Source organism: Meleagris gallopavo, chromosome 2 (assembly GCF_000146605.3).
Source record: "Meleagris gallopavo isolate NT-WF06-2002-E0010 breed Aviagen turkey brand Nicholas breeding stock chromosome 2, Turkey_5.1, whole genome shotgun sequence".
In the NCBI taxonomy this organism is placed as follows: domain Eukaryota; kingdom Metazoa; phylum Chordata; class Aves; order Galliformes; family Phasianidae; genus Meleagris; species Meleagris gallopavo.
The window spans coordinates 16,965,233-16,981,296 of record NC_015012.2 but is presented as its reverse complement, the minus strand read 5'-3'; the positions used below and the strand labels follow the sequence as shown (position 1 = coordinate 16,981,296).

General features: G+C 39.1%; 1 protein-coding gene across 5 annotated transcripts in view; it reads left to right on the top strand.

The window, feature by feature from the left end:
* DISP1 (dispatched RND transporter family member 1) overlaps positions 1–16,064 on the top strand; it is an 86,504-nt gene that overhangs the window by 4,257 nt on the left and 66,183 nt on the right. For 2 of the 5 annotated variants that reach the window (XM_019612649.2, XM_019612642.2), the window contains exon 1: positions 14,440–15,192. The exons of 1 other annotated variant lie outside the window; for it this stretch is intronic. The gene's annotated coding sequence lies outside the window, so the exon portion shown is untranslated. Of the gene's footprint in view, positions 1–14,439; positions 15,193–16,064 lie in introns of those variants that run through there. 2 more of the 5 variants (XM_019612641.2, XM_031552354.1) reach the window with 2 other exon arrangements.

Below are 16,064 nucleotides of genomic sequence, written 5' to 3'. Positions count from 1 at the left end.
AGACCCTGTCCCTAGCCCCTAGCTGCCCCTCCCCTGACACAGCTCCATCCTTCCCTCAGGCCCTGTCGCTGTCACACAGAGCAGAGCTCAGCGCTGCCCTTCGCTCCCTGTGAGGAGCTGCAGCCGGCTCAGCTCCTCTGCTCTGGGCTCAGCAAACCTCAGCCGCTCCCCATTTTCTTATTCCTCCCATCACGTATTTCTGTAGTAAAGGTGAAAAGCTTGTGCTCTGGTCGGCTGGTGTATTCAGCAGATGTCTGGAAATTGTTTGCCTTCTGTTTGCAAGTATCTGAAGAAAGTTCTTGCTGTGTATCTTAATCTAAAGCACTGAGTTGTTTTTGTAGAGGCAAGCAAGCACAGCGTGACAAAACCATTCTTGTGCTGTCTCTAGCACAACACAATTCTTGTGCTTTTGTAGCACAAATTAATAAAAATGACTAAATTAAGCCTTAATTATTAACAGATGTGTGCTGTATTTTATTCTTGTACAGTCTCTCCTTGTTAATGATCCTGACGTGCAGATAGATGGTAAGGAGGCAGCTCTAGCTTTAATAGGAGGAAATGTATTCTTGTCATCTGAAAACATTTATGTTTCAGGCTCAAGTGTGCATTCTAAGCAACAGTTCTTTCTTGCACAGAGCCATGGTGGTGTTATCCCTGCGTTGCTAAGGATCTCTGGCTTCCTGGAGCTTTAATTCTTCATCTTCTATCTTTATGTAACTAAGGTTGGGCTATGAGCAGGCGTCTGTTGTAGGCTTCCTGATATTTCTCCGTGCCACTGCTGCCCTTGTGTGTGATAAGGTGTGCCTGTTGGAGCTGTAAGGAGTAAATCTCAAAGGCAGGCAGTTTTATTGCTACAGCTGACGCTGTTCTTGTTGCTTGCTTTCCCAAAGTACCACATTTGCAGTTTTCCTTGGTGTTTGAAGAGAGTATTGATGAGCACTGTTTCGAGTTTGAATGTTCCAAGTACACTATAGTTGTCTTATAACTTGTACACATTTAATCAATGAGTATCTTTAGAACTGTTTCAGACGTAATATGACAAATATAAGAAATCAGTTATTTCTGTGCACATCTTTTTAAAGTTTCTGAACCAGTGTCATATTTGACTGTATGTACAACATACTTTTTTTATTTAACCTTTTTAGCTTATACGTGAGGCAAATGGATCTCCCTTTCACAAAGTGCCTGTGATTAAATATTTATGCACAGGATGTAGCATCAAGAGGGAGATTAGAGAAGATGCATTTTGTAAACACAAAATCCATTCTACCTGGAATGTGAGTGGAATGATGCAGCTCAGTTTACAGTTTTGCTGCAGGGAAGTGCTGGAATTGAAGCTTTTTTTCCTGGGGCCTCATCTGTGCTCTTCTGAGTTAAACACGTTCCTGTTAATTATAAGACTTGGTGGGTTCCTGATGCCTGTAGACTGAGGCTCAAAGTATTTCTAGACCTGAAGTGAGACTAGAAGGCTTTCTTACAATTTTTTCCCATTTCTTTTCTCTGAATGTGGTTACTGTGCTCAGCAACATGGCTGATGAGAGATGTTTCTGAAGATGAAAATATTTATTATTGTAATACCCATGCTGGTATTCCAATATTGAAATAGCATGCTGGGCAACAGTTTTTTGAGATCACATGAGAACTTGGTTTTGTGCAAATAGCTTTGGGTGGGAGAAAGGAAGGAGGGGGATTTTGAGAACCAAGAGTAATTAATTAAGAATTGCCACAGCTATGATGTTTTGGGCTTAGAAAATTACAGAGTACCCTGCCACCTAGTTTAAATATCTAAGTTAAAATATTTTCTATAATATTACATATGCTGTTCAAAATAATTACATAAAGCTGAAGGGAATTTTTTTTCCTGGTGGAATAAACTTTGCCCTAGTCTGAAACATGTGTTCTCACTTATTGTTGATAGCTTCTTTAATACCATAAAAAACTCCAGCAGGTATTGCAAGAATTCGGTAACTTAATCTTAACTCTTTGAAGTTGAATCATGTAAAGTGTTTTAATTCTGTTGTGTTTTTGTAAAGGCATCAGCATGACATACAAATCATTATTAAAATAAAAACTAAAGTTGTTAATATAGCTTAGAACTTACTTCTGCGAAAGTAAAGTCTGGGGCTCTGAAAAACAGGGCTTTTGTAGGCCTGAATTAATCATCATGTATTTTCTCTGAAAGTTAATGGTTGGAAACAGGAAAAGAAGTAGAATTTGCATCAAAGCTTTTGGAGAATTACAGATAAGTACAGTGTTTGTAAAACTTACTGCTTTGTGATGATGTTAATACATTACTTTTGTCACCAGTTCCAGTGTTGTGGTTGGCCAGGCGCTACAACCGGCCCTTCCAAGGGCAGCTGCTGACCTGTTGGGTCAGGAACTGTTTTTCCCTGCTTAACCTGCTGTTAGGCAAAGCCAGTTTCAGATCTGCTGCATATCAGTACTTTGGCAACTTGTTCTCTCTTTAAAAAAATGGTAGAGATGGCATTAGTGTGAAAACAATTACTGGCTTTGTGAGTGGTGCTGTTGAGTTATGACTAAGTATATTGATCTGCCCAGCCAACATAAACTCCAGTGAAGTTTATGTTGAAAATTTTTTTTCCATGGCCTTTCCACGAGAGGGTCACATGGCTGTTTGTTATTGCCCTGAATATTGAGCCCTACAAGCCAGTGTGCTTTACAGTGAAATGGAGAAGTTTTGAAGAGGTTCTTTGGGAACAGACTTTCATTGCCGGTGTGTCTAGAAAGTGGCTCTTTGGGGGAGGTTGTCTCTCTTTCTTAACTCTTTAAAGTCTTATACTTTGCAGAGACTCTTCAACGTTTGTCACAGCTTTCCTGATGTGTGGTACAGGGATTAATTTTTGGAAATTTGAACTACTTCTTTCTAAGCAGACAGACTCACGTCTGTTTGCCTGCACCAAACGTATTTTTGTTTTTCCTTAAGTTGTCATCTTTTCCTCAAACCTTCCGTGATGATTCAAATATACTATTACAAGTTCCTTGCTGTATGTGTAACTTAGGCTGCTAAATCTGTAAAAACCAAACCAAACAAAAACCAAAAAACATGATCTGAAGCTGTAATAATGGGTCTACGTATTTAAGGCCCACCAATAATTACCAGAGCTCCTGCTTGTCTACCCCACTATTCAGTGCTTCCCTCTACCTTTGAGAGAAGGGGTAGGTGGTCAGACCTCCAAGGTAAAATTGAGCAGACTGATAATATTGGGTCTGAATGATATCCTGAAATGAACATGCTGCCTTCTCTTCAAGGCTTAATGACAGCTGCTTTTGTGAGCCCTGCTAAGAGAATGTTCTGTAATATCTCCTTTGCTTTTACTGGAAACTTTTACTGGTATTTTTGTTGCAAACTTTCTTCATTGTGTCAAAGCTCTAACTAATCAGAATGACCAGGGCGGAGTAGAAAACAAATACAGTAAGCAAAAAGATTGAACAAAGTAAATATTTATTTTGGTAGTTCTTAAGAAGTGTTTATCTCTTGTGTGAACTGCTTCTGGGTAGTCTTTGGCAATGGCTTTTTTTTTTTATAATACAACATGGACAAAAGCAAGCACTCGTGTTCATTACAAGGGGGAGAGCACATGGATGCAGCAGTTTTGTTCCACTTCTTCATTTCTTCTTTTTCATTGCTGCCTTTTCTCGGTGAACTTGACCTTGTCTAGACCAGCTTCCTGAAACTCTTATCTATAATGTAAAGGTCAGCTAGTTTAGTTGTAGATATAGCTGCCACGTGCAGCAGCCGTGATCTCACTGTGGTAATGTTTTAAGTTGCAAAGACAACACTTGTAGAAGCTTCTAATTTGTATTTCTCAACAATTTCCCAGCAGTGTGGTCTTGCTTCCTGCTTAGCAAATTCTTCATGTTGATACACTCATGACCTAAGTCCATACAATTTGCTAAGCCAGCAAGAAACTACTTGCTTTACTTGCTTAGGTTAGCTTTCTAGTTAACAGGTTGAATGAGCTTTACATGTGATCAGATGCACAGCAGGGTGATGAGTACAGCTTCACTGGAACAGGAGGTGGAAGGCCTTCTTTATTGTTGGTGAACTAGTCAGCGATCAGTTAGATCACTTCCATTTGTAAATTAAGGCTTGGTTTTCCCAGTGTAGCAAATTGATTGATAACTTGAACATAATGCTAGGTGTTTACTAATTTAGGGTTCAGATAAGTAATATTAAAACTGAGTGGTGAAAATATTTGAAGAAATTATTTGGTTGGAACCTTGATGGAAAAAGTTAGTTTAGATGAAGTTTTCTGGTTGCATATGTGAACGAAAGCACAGATTTTCTCTGTAAACTATTGACTGAGATCATTTCTATCTGTTCACCACATTTGACCTGCAAGGAGACCAGGTAGTAAAGAGCTACTGGAGAGCTGGAGACCGTTTGTGAAACCACTGCAATAAATACAAACTATCTTGTAAGCTTTTCTGGTGGGGAAAAAAGGTACAAAGGTGGTAAATGAACATAAATTTTCTGAAAGCCAAATTGACAAGCAGTTGAATCTCCTCTTGTGATACACTATCAAGTCTTGTGTCTTTTAGGAGAATCAAATGTGTTTTTAGTTTGAGTTTATTCAAATGATATTGTCTATATGGAAAAGCAAGGAAACGCTTCTCTAAATGCTGTAAAGTTGGTGAAAAACCTGAAGTAGTTTCATGGTGCGCTGCCAGAGCAGAAGGTTGTCTTGGCTGAATGGTCTCTACAGGGTTCTGGCACTGATTTTTGGCTTGGGTGAAAAGTAAAGGCAATGCAATGTTAGCAACAGATGGTACTGAGGTGGGGGGCAGTGCGCGTGTGCTGGAAAGTGGGGTTAGGGTTCTAAAATTATTCGAAGAAACTGGAAAAGTGGCCTGGGGGTTCATACCCCCTTTCAGGTGAGGGCAGGACTCGAGGTCCTCTGTTTAATGATGGTCTGCACTAGAGGACAGTGGAAAAATAGAATGAATTTTGTGCAAAGGGTCTGGGAAATTTGCACTTAAACTGGGTGTGTTTCTGTTAACAGAAATGTTGCAGATAAGTTAGATATACTGAGATACACAAGCAGGATAACTTTCCATAAATAATGTGATAGTTCTTCAGTCTAGATTTCAGTGTGCTAGACCAGTTGGAGAGGGTAAAGATGCAGGTAAAGAGAACATAGTCTTGAAAATACCGTTTTTATTTTTTAAAAGATGTTATATTTTTACAAGAACAAATTCCTTTAAGTAACAAAGACTAAAGGAAGAAGGAACTACTGTGTTCAAACGAGATATAAAAAATAAGGTGTTTGCTACAGCTGTTCTGATGACAGAACCATCAGTAATGGGTTTAAATTGCAAGAAAGATGTGTAAATGGATGCTAGAAAAAAATGCGGATTGCTGGAACAGATTGGTCAGGGAGACTGTGGTATTTCCATTTTCAGAGTGCCTTTTAAGGCTTGGATTAACTATGTCTAGACCTTGCTTTCCTAATCCCATTCTGAGAGGCTGAATTAGCTGATTTATTGAGCTTCTTTCCAACCATTACTTTATAGCACTAGAAACTCCTAGAATAGTTTCTGGAAAGCTGGCCATACAAATTAAAGAGATATCAAAATGGTTAATAGCGTTGGGTTATTAATCGCTTTCTCATTTTGTGCTAATGGGTCTTGCTATCAAAATAGCACATCTGTACTCTCTCATTTCCACTCCCAACCCTTCAAAGAAAAGTAATGTTGCATAACAAGGGAAAAATACTTTTATGAATTTTCTGGCTCGCTTCCACTTTGTGACTGTAAATATCTTCTAATTGACATGCTAAGCACATACCAGCGGCTACAAACTTCCAGAATCATCTTTCTTTGACAACTTCATACAGAATTTTGGAGATGCGGGTGAAATTGCACTCGTAAACCCCTATGGTAAGTTTGATAGGGAACTCTGAGATTTCAGACTGCTTTGCTCATGACTCTGAGTTAGAATTAAGATATGAAATAAAACATACCCTCGTTAGCAGCCTTTATCTTGCATTCCCTTTTTTTTAAAACTAGCAATTAACATGCACAAATGAGAGGCAGTGTAATCTGGCAGCAGGAACTTGGACCTAGGAGACAGAATTGTCAGCATCTTAATCTTAGATATGGCACTGAATTATGATTTGCTGAAGGGCATGTTTAGTTCCTGGCCCTGTTTTCCATGCACAGTGCGTATCGCTCTAAGGATTAATTTTTTTTCTGTAGCTGCAGATGTGAAAATTCTTCACACACGTATCTCTTTTCTGCATTAAAAAGTAATACGTAAGCCCAAGCATTTTCTCATTCTTGGATTCCCAAGTTGTTTGGATTCTTCTTTTACAGTGTCTTAGATTGAAGAAAAACTAGTTAACATTTTAGGAGCTTAAACATATCCATCACAGAAGGATTACTGTTTGTATTTCTCTTAACCTTTGTATTTGGAAAAGTACAGTCTCTTTTCTTCCTTTGCTCTATTCCTCCCCACTACTGCTGAAAATCTCTTCTCTTAAATAGTTTCAATGTATGGCACTGTTGCTTGACTTCCTTCAAGTTCTGTAACGACACAGGTAGTTTGTAGAACTTGAATTTTATTGAATCCCAGTTCTGTTTTATCACCTTGCCTTTCTGGGTGAGGAGGTTGTGTCAGTGTTAACTGATGTGACTTGCAGTGTCGGTGCAGCAATTTTATTTTATTTTTTTAAATCTGAAGTTCCTTAAGAAGCCAGGGGGCATGCTGCTATGACTTAATTCTGTTTTGACAAACCAGCAGTGCTGAAGAGTGAGAGGGTGTGTGGAGTCTTTAGGGCAACGAAATGCCTTTTTAAAAGCTGATGGCATCAGCCTGAAATCCCTGTGGGGTTTTTTTCTGCAGGTGTGGGTTTTAAGTTTGGGCTCTATTGACGTTTGCATTCAGATTTATTATTACTGTGTCACCCTACAGGGCTTATAGTTCCTTCAGTGTATTCTCTGTGAAAGAACTGGCATCATATTTTTAAAGGTTATGTTGAAGTCTGGTTTCCACAGCACAAGTTGCCATGGATATGTCAGGATCTTAATGTTTGTTTGCAGAGAAATGAAGGAGAGAATGTTCTTGCTAGCTGTTTTCAAATTAGTGTTTTACATCCAAACGATGCTGTTCTCACCAGAAGTTACCTGTCCAGTGGCCATTAATTCTGCTGTCTGCTTTGAGAATGGATTAAGCTCATTCTGGAATGAGTTCATGCAGAAATGTCTGTATCTTTATTTTGTATTAGCTTTTTAGTTGTCCAGGTGCATTTCCAGGTAACTTTTTTTTCCTCTGTGGTAAAGTAAGCCTGCTTGTTGTGTGCCCTGCAGTACTTTGGAACCATGTCAATCAGCATTTAAGTAGGTAGACATGAGAGCTCAGGAACTGAGGAATGCAGTACTGCCTCTACTGTATTAAATACAAAATACCTGCTAAATTTTGTGCATCTTCGTGAAGCAAGGGAAGGTCCAGAATTTCCTGTGATGTGGAAAAATGAGTTGGTGATTTTTGTCTTGTGAAAAGCTAACATAGCAAGCAAATTAAATCATACATCTCCTGCATACTCTGAGATGTGAATAGACTGAATGCCTGGGAGAGACTTCTTGCTTAACACAATACTCAAAGTTTCTTTTGGGTCTTTGTTTTTTTAACTATCGCTTCTGATTTATTTTTCTCCCGTTCCAAAATAAGGATCGTGATGATAAATGTGTTTGTGCAACTGCTCAAATCTTGATCCAGAGAGACAACGCACTGACTTCCAAGCCCATGCAAGCTACCTGCAGAGCATGCCAGAGCCTGCTGCTGGGGAAAGTGTGTGACGAAAACAGGAGTCAAATGGTGACTTGCTCAGCACCCGGATCACACTGGTAGAGGCATGGTCAGGCATGTTTGAAATCTGATGAAAATGAACCCTGTTTTTTTTTTTTTTTAGTAGAGAAGATACAAGTAGACTAAGTAGACTAAATACTGGTAATATCTTATCCTTAGCTGTGCTAAGGATGTGGCTTACAACTCCTCCAGGACATGTGGCTGGTTTCCTTGTCAGAAGAAGGCAAAAGAGAAGCCTGAAGCAAAGAAGCAACTCAGAGGTGAAGAAAATGCAGGGTGGAAAATGGGAATGTCCTCACGTGGCTGAGTCAGGAAGAGCATATATTAGGAGTCAGGAAGAGCATATATTAGAAGTAGACCTTCAGAAGATAGTTAACCATTTTAATGAGGCAAAAAAACAGCAGCAGTTTTCTCTGTAAAATGTAGCCTTGTGTGTGTGCCAGGAATAAAATTATTAGTCTGGAATTCCACTGTCAGGATGGCTTTGTCCCATTCCACTTCATATGCAAAGGAAAATGTCTTTAGGGGCAGAAGCTTGGGCATAATCTACTGTCATCAGTGTAGCACAGTACTGGGTACCAGTCCTACATTAATTCAGCTGTAGACCTTCTTTTAAAGTTCTTTTGGGTGTAAAGCTTATTTAAGGTGTTTTTTGACAAAAGTATAATCGTCTTGTACCTTGTGTGTGTCATAAAACTGAAATGATTCCACAGAGGAGCATCTAGTGTATTTTACAGTGTGTAAATAAAACACCCTTAGTGTGCTAATTTTAGTGAGGTACATCTGGGCTGAATTTCCAAACTGATAAAACCTGTTCTATGCATTTGGTATCCATAGCAATAGCTGCAGAGGTGTCTGTCTGAAGTGATAGTTACAGAGAGATATGTTATGGATTGTGCCTTTTATAGAGAGTTTGCTTTACTTTTATCTATGTAGTGCAAAATATCTTGAGTGATTCATCAAGATAAATACCACTTAGCAGTCACTGCCATTAAATATCTTCCATTTCCATTCGGAAACTGCCCTGTGTATTCTGTGCTTCCTGTACATGTTTGGAGATGCCATTAATAGAGTCCTTCCAAGCCAAGCACCCAGTCACTGTGTATGGGGAAAGCTTCATCTTGCAGTAGAGCTAGGCAAGCTGTAGTTTTTTTGGACAATGCTCAACTTCTTTGGGAAGAAGGTGGATATGAATTGGAGCTTTGGATAATCTGCTTCTTTGGTGGTTCAATCTCAGGCCTCCTCTCTAAGCAGATTTCTAGATAAAACCTTTTTTTTTTTTTTTTTCCCTAATCGTCCCACATGTCTGTTTTTCCGTATTTGGAAATGGTGCTGTAGTGAGAAAGGCCACTTGGGCTAGTGACAGGGGAAGAAAACCCAAAGAGCAGCATACATCTGCTGGATTACCTCATTTTCCATCAGTCCCTTTGGCCAGCTCCAGCAGCTGGCTTCCAAAGCTAATGCTACCAGCCCTTGAAATCGGTAATATTCGTAGAGCAATGTTCCTTAACTGTTCTCAGATTTCCCTTAAGATGCAGTGAGAAACCTCAGATACAAAGAATCATAGGAAGGAGAAAATCCTGAATGCTAACTGAATGCCCTGTTCTTATTCCAGAGGAGCAGTGGCTCCTGTGAGCATGTTGGTGGGAAGGAAGCTGAGAACAATGTTCTTGAACTGTGCTTGTCTCCACGTTAGTGTTGCAAAAGAATCAGTGTGGTATAATGTGTCTTTTGAACCAACTACAGAAGTGAACAAAACTGCAAAGCGAAAATGCTAGATCTATTCAAAGTATCAGGTTCTTCTCCACTGAGAAAGGATTAATAACTATTCATTTTTTTCCTCAGTACGTTCATAGGTGGTTTCCAGTGTGAGAAACAAGCTTCTTCTATGGGCTGTAAAAATCAGTCTTAGTATTCTGAATTTGAATTCGTCAGTATTGTTGATTCTCTGTAATCTGCTTTTGATGTGATTCTTTGCCTACAGGAGGGGGGTGACCATGGAATGCTGGTGGATGTATTTGCTTTTGAGAAGTTGGTCCCAAACAATAGGCTAAGTTTCAAACTGCCTAAAGTTCCCTATGCAGACAGGATGTGGCAGCCCTCTGAAAGCTCATGATTTGCACTTCTAGGGGGAGCTTCTCTCTGGCTGCGTTGAGGAGATTTGTTATTCTTGATCTCCATGGGTATTGCTTGTTTAATCCAGATGCTTTTTATTAATGTTATGTGCCGAGAACCTGAAATAAATTAAGATCTGTAGGTATGCTCAGTTTAATAAATGAAGGCATCTATCTGAGATTTCAAAGGGGGACATCTTTGCTGGATAGTCTGTGACAGTTCTGTAAGGCTGCCAGCTTTTGAGAAAATATGTACTGAGAAATGATATTGTTTATAGATAGTTTCTTAAAGGGTGTAGTTGAATTCATACTGCTCAGTCTTCTCTTGTGATACTTATTTCTTGTACGTGGAATAAATGTTGCCTTAATGCCCTTTTCTTAAAATGGTGAAGAATAAGTGCATAGACTTAATGGGAAGAATAATTTCTTAATTCTCATAATTTTTCATACGCATTTAAATAGCTGTGCTACTTAATCATGTTGACAGTTGCTTTCAGAGATGATTTAGCTGAAATTTTGAGAAAATTCTTTGCTTTTGATGTGATAACTATTGTCAATAATCCTCAACATCATGATGAAAGCACTGAGTCCTAAGGCCTCAGATAGCTTTTCATATTTTTTTGTGAAATGTAACTAGTAGTCTCGAGTCTCCGTTTTGCTGTGATACTCTTTTCTCCTCATTTTGAGATTACCATGAAACCATTTCATATATTTAGTACTAGAATTTCTTCTTTGTATTTCTGGGTAAGAGGAGAAGGACAAAAACAAACAGACCTCTAAAACAGACAATTTAATTTCTGAAAAAATGTGATTAACTGTTTGCTTCTGGATTGTAGTAGTCTTGAAGAGAACACTGTGATGTGAATATACCCAAGTACTATATGCATTCTAATGTCTCTTATTTAGTAAGGGACTCTGGCTTGCCTGAATTCTACTTAGCTGTGAAGGTTTTGTTCCTTTTCCATGATATTTTAGGCATTTTAGCAGCTGTCATTGATTGTGAGGTTGAAGAGTTTGAATACTAGCTGGAAACACGCGGTGCATGTTGCCGGTGTCTGGAGGTGCAGATGATGGTAAATAGTGCTGTTGTTGAAAGTTTTTGTAGACATTTTCAAAAATCTTCAGAGCGATTCGTCATCATGTGTTGATTTTGTTTTATCAGAACTTTGATATTGTTTGCTGTGGAGAGAATTATGTACAAAGTATTCTAAAATGAATTTTAGGGGTAAATGGTGCTGAAGCATCAGTTCGCTATAGGCTGCTAAATGTGTATGAAAAAATGTAACTTGCTGACCTAACTGTAGAATGTGAAGATTAAACCAGCAGCAGAATGTCACAGCATCTGGGTGAAAGGCAGATTTTTTCAAAGCACTTCGTTTTGTGGTCTCCATTTCCCACCTAGAATATTTCTGTTTGTTGAATGTGTCACGTATACATATGTAGAGATACACTTGCATAATGCAGTGAATCTTCTGCGGTTTTACAGACAAATGCTTTGAGGTTAAAGTTAAATTTCAGGCAAAATCTGTTACTGTGTGCCTTATTTGGATACATAAAGCCATCCAGTTTGTAAGAGCTTATCTTGTAGCATTAGCTTTGAGTCTTCAATCTGTTTGCAAAAGGAGCCTTGTAAAATTGCAGCTGAAAGTGCACTGTAATTGAAGATTTCAGAGGCAATTAATTGAGCCTCCTTAATTAAATCTGTGGCTGAAACACTCTTATAATTAAATCTTTTAAAAGTATTCTCCATATCTCTGTACAATGTTGTGACTAATCTATTCAGCTGGGTAAATTGAGGATTGATACAGGCCTCTGTCTTGAGCAAAGTCCCTAGGCCGTAAAGCTGGCTAAAATAAATGTAGACATTTGGTTTTCATTACTGTTGTAACTGAAACAAAAACATTTTAATGACTGATCCCAGAGTATTTTGAAGTTTGTGCAACTTTGCTGGGAAGGTATTTAAACCACGGTATCAATTGCAAGTTGGCCATGTGCCAGTTTTTCCAAGCTGTTTCAGAGGGTGAGGTTGAGTTTGCATAGTGTTAGGATGGGAGAGCTTGGGGAGAAGAGAAATAGTTACAGGAAAACTGACGCTGGTGAAATAAATGAAGCTATCTGCTAAAAGGAGACAGTGGCAACATTCATGTTGTAGCACAGGTTGCTGCTTTGTTAAAGAGCTCTCTCAGTTATCTGAAAAAAATGTACAATTTAAAGCTTCAATACTTTCAAATTAAAAAAAAAAAGAAAAGCCAAAACCTAACCAAGGAGTTTGTGTATTTCGTTTGTTTTTATGGGTTTTTTTCTTATTTTAAACTGAATGTACAAAATGAAATCCTGCTTTCAAGGGAAAGTACTTAGATTGCTTACAAGAATTCTCAAAAATATTTTTCAGGGTAATATTTGAGTTTCTTTTGGGAGAAAATGGTAATAAAATCTGATTTAAAAATTAGCATGCAGACTTAGTCTTTAATAAACTAAAATAAATGGTGGCTTTACATTCATGGGAGAAGCTGAAAGTTGTTTAAAGTGTCATAAGGTTAGGATTACTTATTCTCTGTCATGCTGCAGGTGGTGTGTCAGGTACTGCTGTTCACCCAGGGTGTTTCAGGTGTTCATAGACTGCTTCACCAGGATGGAAGTAATCGCTGTGTTTGGCACAGGATGCTGTGGTAGGTGGTGCCTACCAAAATGATGTTGGGTTTTGGTACCTGTGGGGTTTTTCTTGCATATTACTTAGGGTTAAGTGGCAATTAGGGTAAGACAGGATTACTTCATGTAGGCTATTAGAAATTGATCACTAGAGCAAACTAGTGCTTCTTCTGGCAGCAACAATATAAGACAAAACCTGAAAACCTAATCAGGTGGAACGACTAAATTGTTTAGACAGATGCAGATTTTCATGGGTGCATCTTCTTAGTATAACCTTAATGAAATAATTTAGCTGTAATTGACCAAAAATGTTCTGATTAAAATCTACTTATCATAAACAAGCAGTGAACTGTGAGTGGCTAAAAGTCAAGATTTTCATCCTGACTTTGCAAATGATATGTTAATATTTGACTTTTTTAATACTAATCTCTAAGTTGATTTTTTTTGTTTGTTTAAACTAGAGATAGTTTGCCTGAGTTGGAGACTTTTGGTAGTACTGGTTCCATGTTGTTCAACAGATGGGAAGAATTTGAATCCCAGAGGATTGAGTAGCTCTTTGTAGCTCTGTATAAGGAAGAACTCAATTTTCTGACCATGAAATGCTAGAAACTTCCAAATAATATGGTGCTTTGAAATTTCTTCAGCCAGATTCTGGTTTTTATGGCTTTCTCCATTCTAATAGTCATTAGAGGATTTAAAAATATATATTATTTTTAGTAGATTAAGTTTGAACTTTATTTCTTGAGAATACTCAGTCAATATTTATTACTGTTTTGGGAGCACCATAATCTTGGTAGTAAAAGTAAATGTTAACACGGTGCTGATGTTGCTGATGTTAGCATGAAAAGAAACATCAAATCTACCCTAAGGTATGAAAAGGTTTATTAATAACGGGAGAGATGTTTGGTATTCCTTTGCTATACCAATTTATTCAGTTCTTTCTTTTAATACTCTGGTAGTTTGAGAGGAGTTGGCAGAGTAAGTCGAGTAAAAGGAGGTCTTGATTTTAATAAGGTCTGTTGAAATGCCAGGTGTGTATAGAAAGAGCAATGTTCTTGCAAGCATAAAGGAACAGAATAAACAGGAAGAGTACCTAGTTGAAAAGCTGAAGAAAAAGCAAGTTGAAGAACAACAGAGAAAAGTACATAGAAGAGAAACTGTGAGAGAACTTAAGTTAGTGGATAACAGTGAATTGGCAGGAGCTGCAGACTCCCTTGAGGGCAGAGAGGTCTTGCAGAGAGATCTTGATAAATTACAGGGTTGGGCAATCACCAACTGCATGAAGTTTAACAGCACTAGGTGTTGGATTCTGCAGCTGATTTGGGGCAACTCTGGGTATGTGGATGGACCTAGGGGCAAGAGGCTGAAGAGCAGCTGTGTGGGAAAGGGCTGTGAGGGTTCTGGCTGTCAGCAAGCTGAACCTGAGCCAGTAGTGTGCACTGGCAGCCACAAAGGCCAGCTGTACCCTGGGCTGCTTCAGGCCTGGCACTGCTGCTGGGTGAGGGGAGAGCTTGTCCTGCTCTGCTTTGTGTTGCGTGGCCCCATCTCCTGCACTGGCTGCAGGTCTGGGCACAGCTTAAGTACTTAATGCAATTATGTGTGCCCAAAGGAGGGCTACAGAGATGAGAGAGTCTAGAGGGCAAGGTGCACAAGGAGTGGCTGGATTCCCTTGATCTCTTCAGCTTAGAGCAGAGGAGCTGAGAGAAGGCCTCATGGCAGCTGCAATTCCTCACAGGGAGCAGAGGAACAGCGCTCTGGTGACAGTGACTGGGCCCGAGGGGATGGCATGGAGCTGTGTGTGGGGTGGGGGGTCAAGTGGGGTTAAGGAAAGGTTCTGCCTCTGAGGGCAGTGGGCACGGAACAGGCTGTTGGCATTCAAGGGGTGTTTGGATAATACTCTCAGACACTGGGTTTGGATTTTGGGTGGTCTTGTGTGAAGCTGGGAATTGGACTCGATGATCCTTTTGGGTCCCTTCCAACTCAGGATATTCTATGAAAATAAGATTTGCCCTCAATAGAAAAGGCAATTAAATTAAATTAAAAGTTCTTTAAAAATTCTTTAAAAAATTAAAGAATATAGAAATGGATGAGTTGAATCGGTCTCATTCCACCTGGCTGCTCCCTAGCTGGGGTCTGATATCTGTGGCTGGGCTATGCTGGGGAGAATCTGTTGAGGCTTTTTTGCCTTAACAGCTTAGAAGAGAGCTCCTCTTGGGTAAGTTTGGCTACTGGAAAGATTATGTACTTAGTGAGTACAAGTCATCCGGGCTTCCTTTATGATCAACAAAGAAAGACTTGCACCTTTAAAATGTCCTGTACAAAGACAGTGGCAAGATAAATGTTTCAGCAAGCAGTTAAACTCTACCTTTTCTGGGATGAAGTAGTACAATGCAGCAAAGTTCACATGTGTGCACACCAGCTCTGGCATGTGTCAGATCCACTTTTGAAGCAGTTGAAGCATGCCAAACAGGGAGAAATGCAAACTAGGGTGTTTGTTTGAGGTGAACAGAATGATCTTCACTGGTCTTTGCTAATATTCTCCAGTCTTTGCCAACAGAAGCAGCTCAGTTCAAGGGCAGATGGGCACCAGGGCTGCCACAGGTAGGTATGGGTCTGGAATCTTTTTGTTATGAATCTTATTGCCTTAGAGAAAGTGATTTGTTATGGGTTTAGCCTTACAAAGCTTAACATCTTAAACATCAGACTTGTATCTTTCTTCCAAGTCACTGTCAGCATTTGCACTATGAACAGCTAAAATGTTCTTGTCAACTGTGGAAATGTGCAGAGCACTAAATCTTTCTGTATTTCATGGTTAGCATTGCATGGCAGCACATTCTAAAGGCTGATTGATTTAAAAGATATTGAAGTGCCAGATTTAGGCTTTATTGAATGTTCCCTCGTTATGAGCAGACAACTTGCATCTCTCTCCACTGCTAGGCTGCAACTGGCAGTAATATTCTTTCTAATGACTCTTGAGCATGGAACTCCAGTAAGAGAAACAACATCTGTAAAAAGATGTTGAGTTCTTTGTGCTGTTTTGTGATGTCCTTGTGCCAAGTGCAGCTTTGGTGGCTTCATCCAGCTGCACCCTGCTTCTAAGATGTGGGAAGAAAATGATGGCAGTGTATGCAAATACATAGGATGCAGACAACTGATAGGAAGAATGGATATAAGGTGAGACTATAAAATGCAAATATCATAAATGTTTGAGCTTTGAGATGGTTGGGAATGAAATTCCCGATTTTTGAATAACTCCTTTGTGCACTTATCTCATGTAGTTTTTGTCGTGTCATATTCCATTTCTTTTCACAATTTCTGTAGCTTTAGTGTCTTATGACAAAGATTTAATTTTTTTCCTCATGTCTTCTAGGAAGATATAATAATCAGGATGGCAAAAGCACTGCTCTGTTAAGGAAAAGCATGATGGAGGTTAGATGGAAAATTTGTGATTCAGAAAAAGTCAGCTTGGTGAT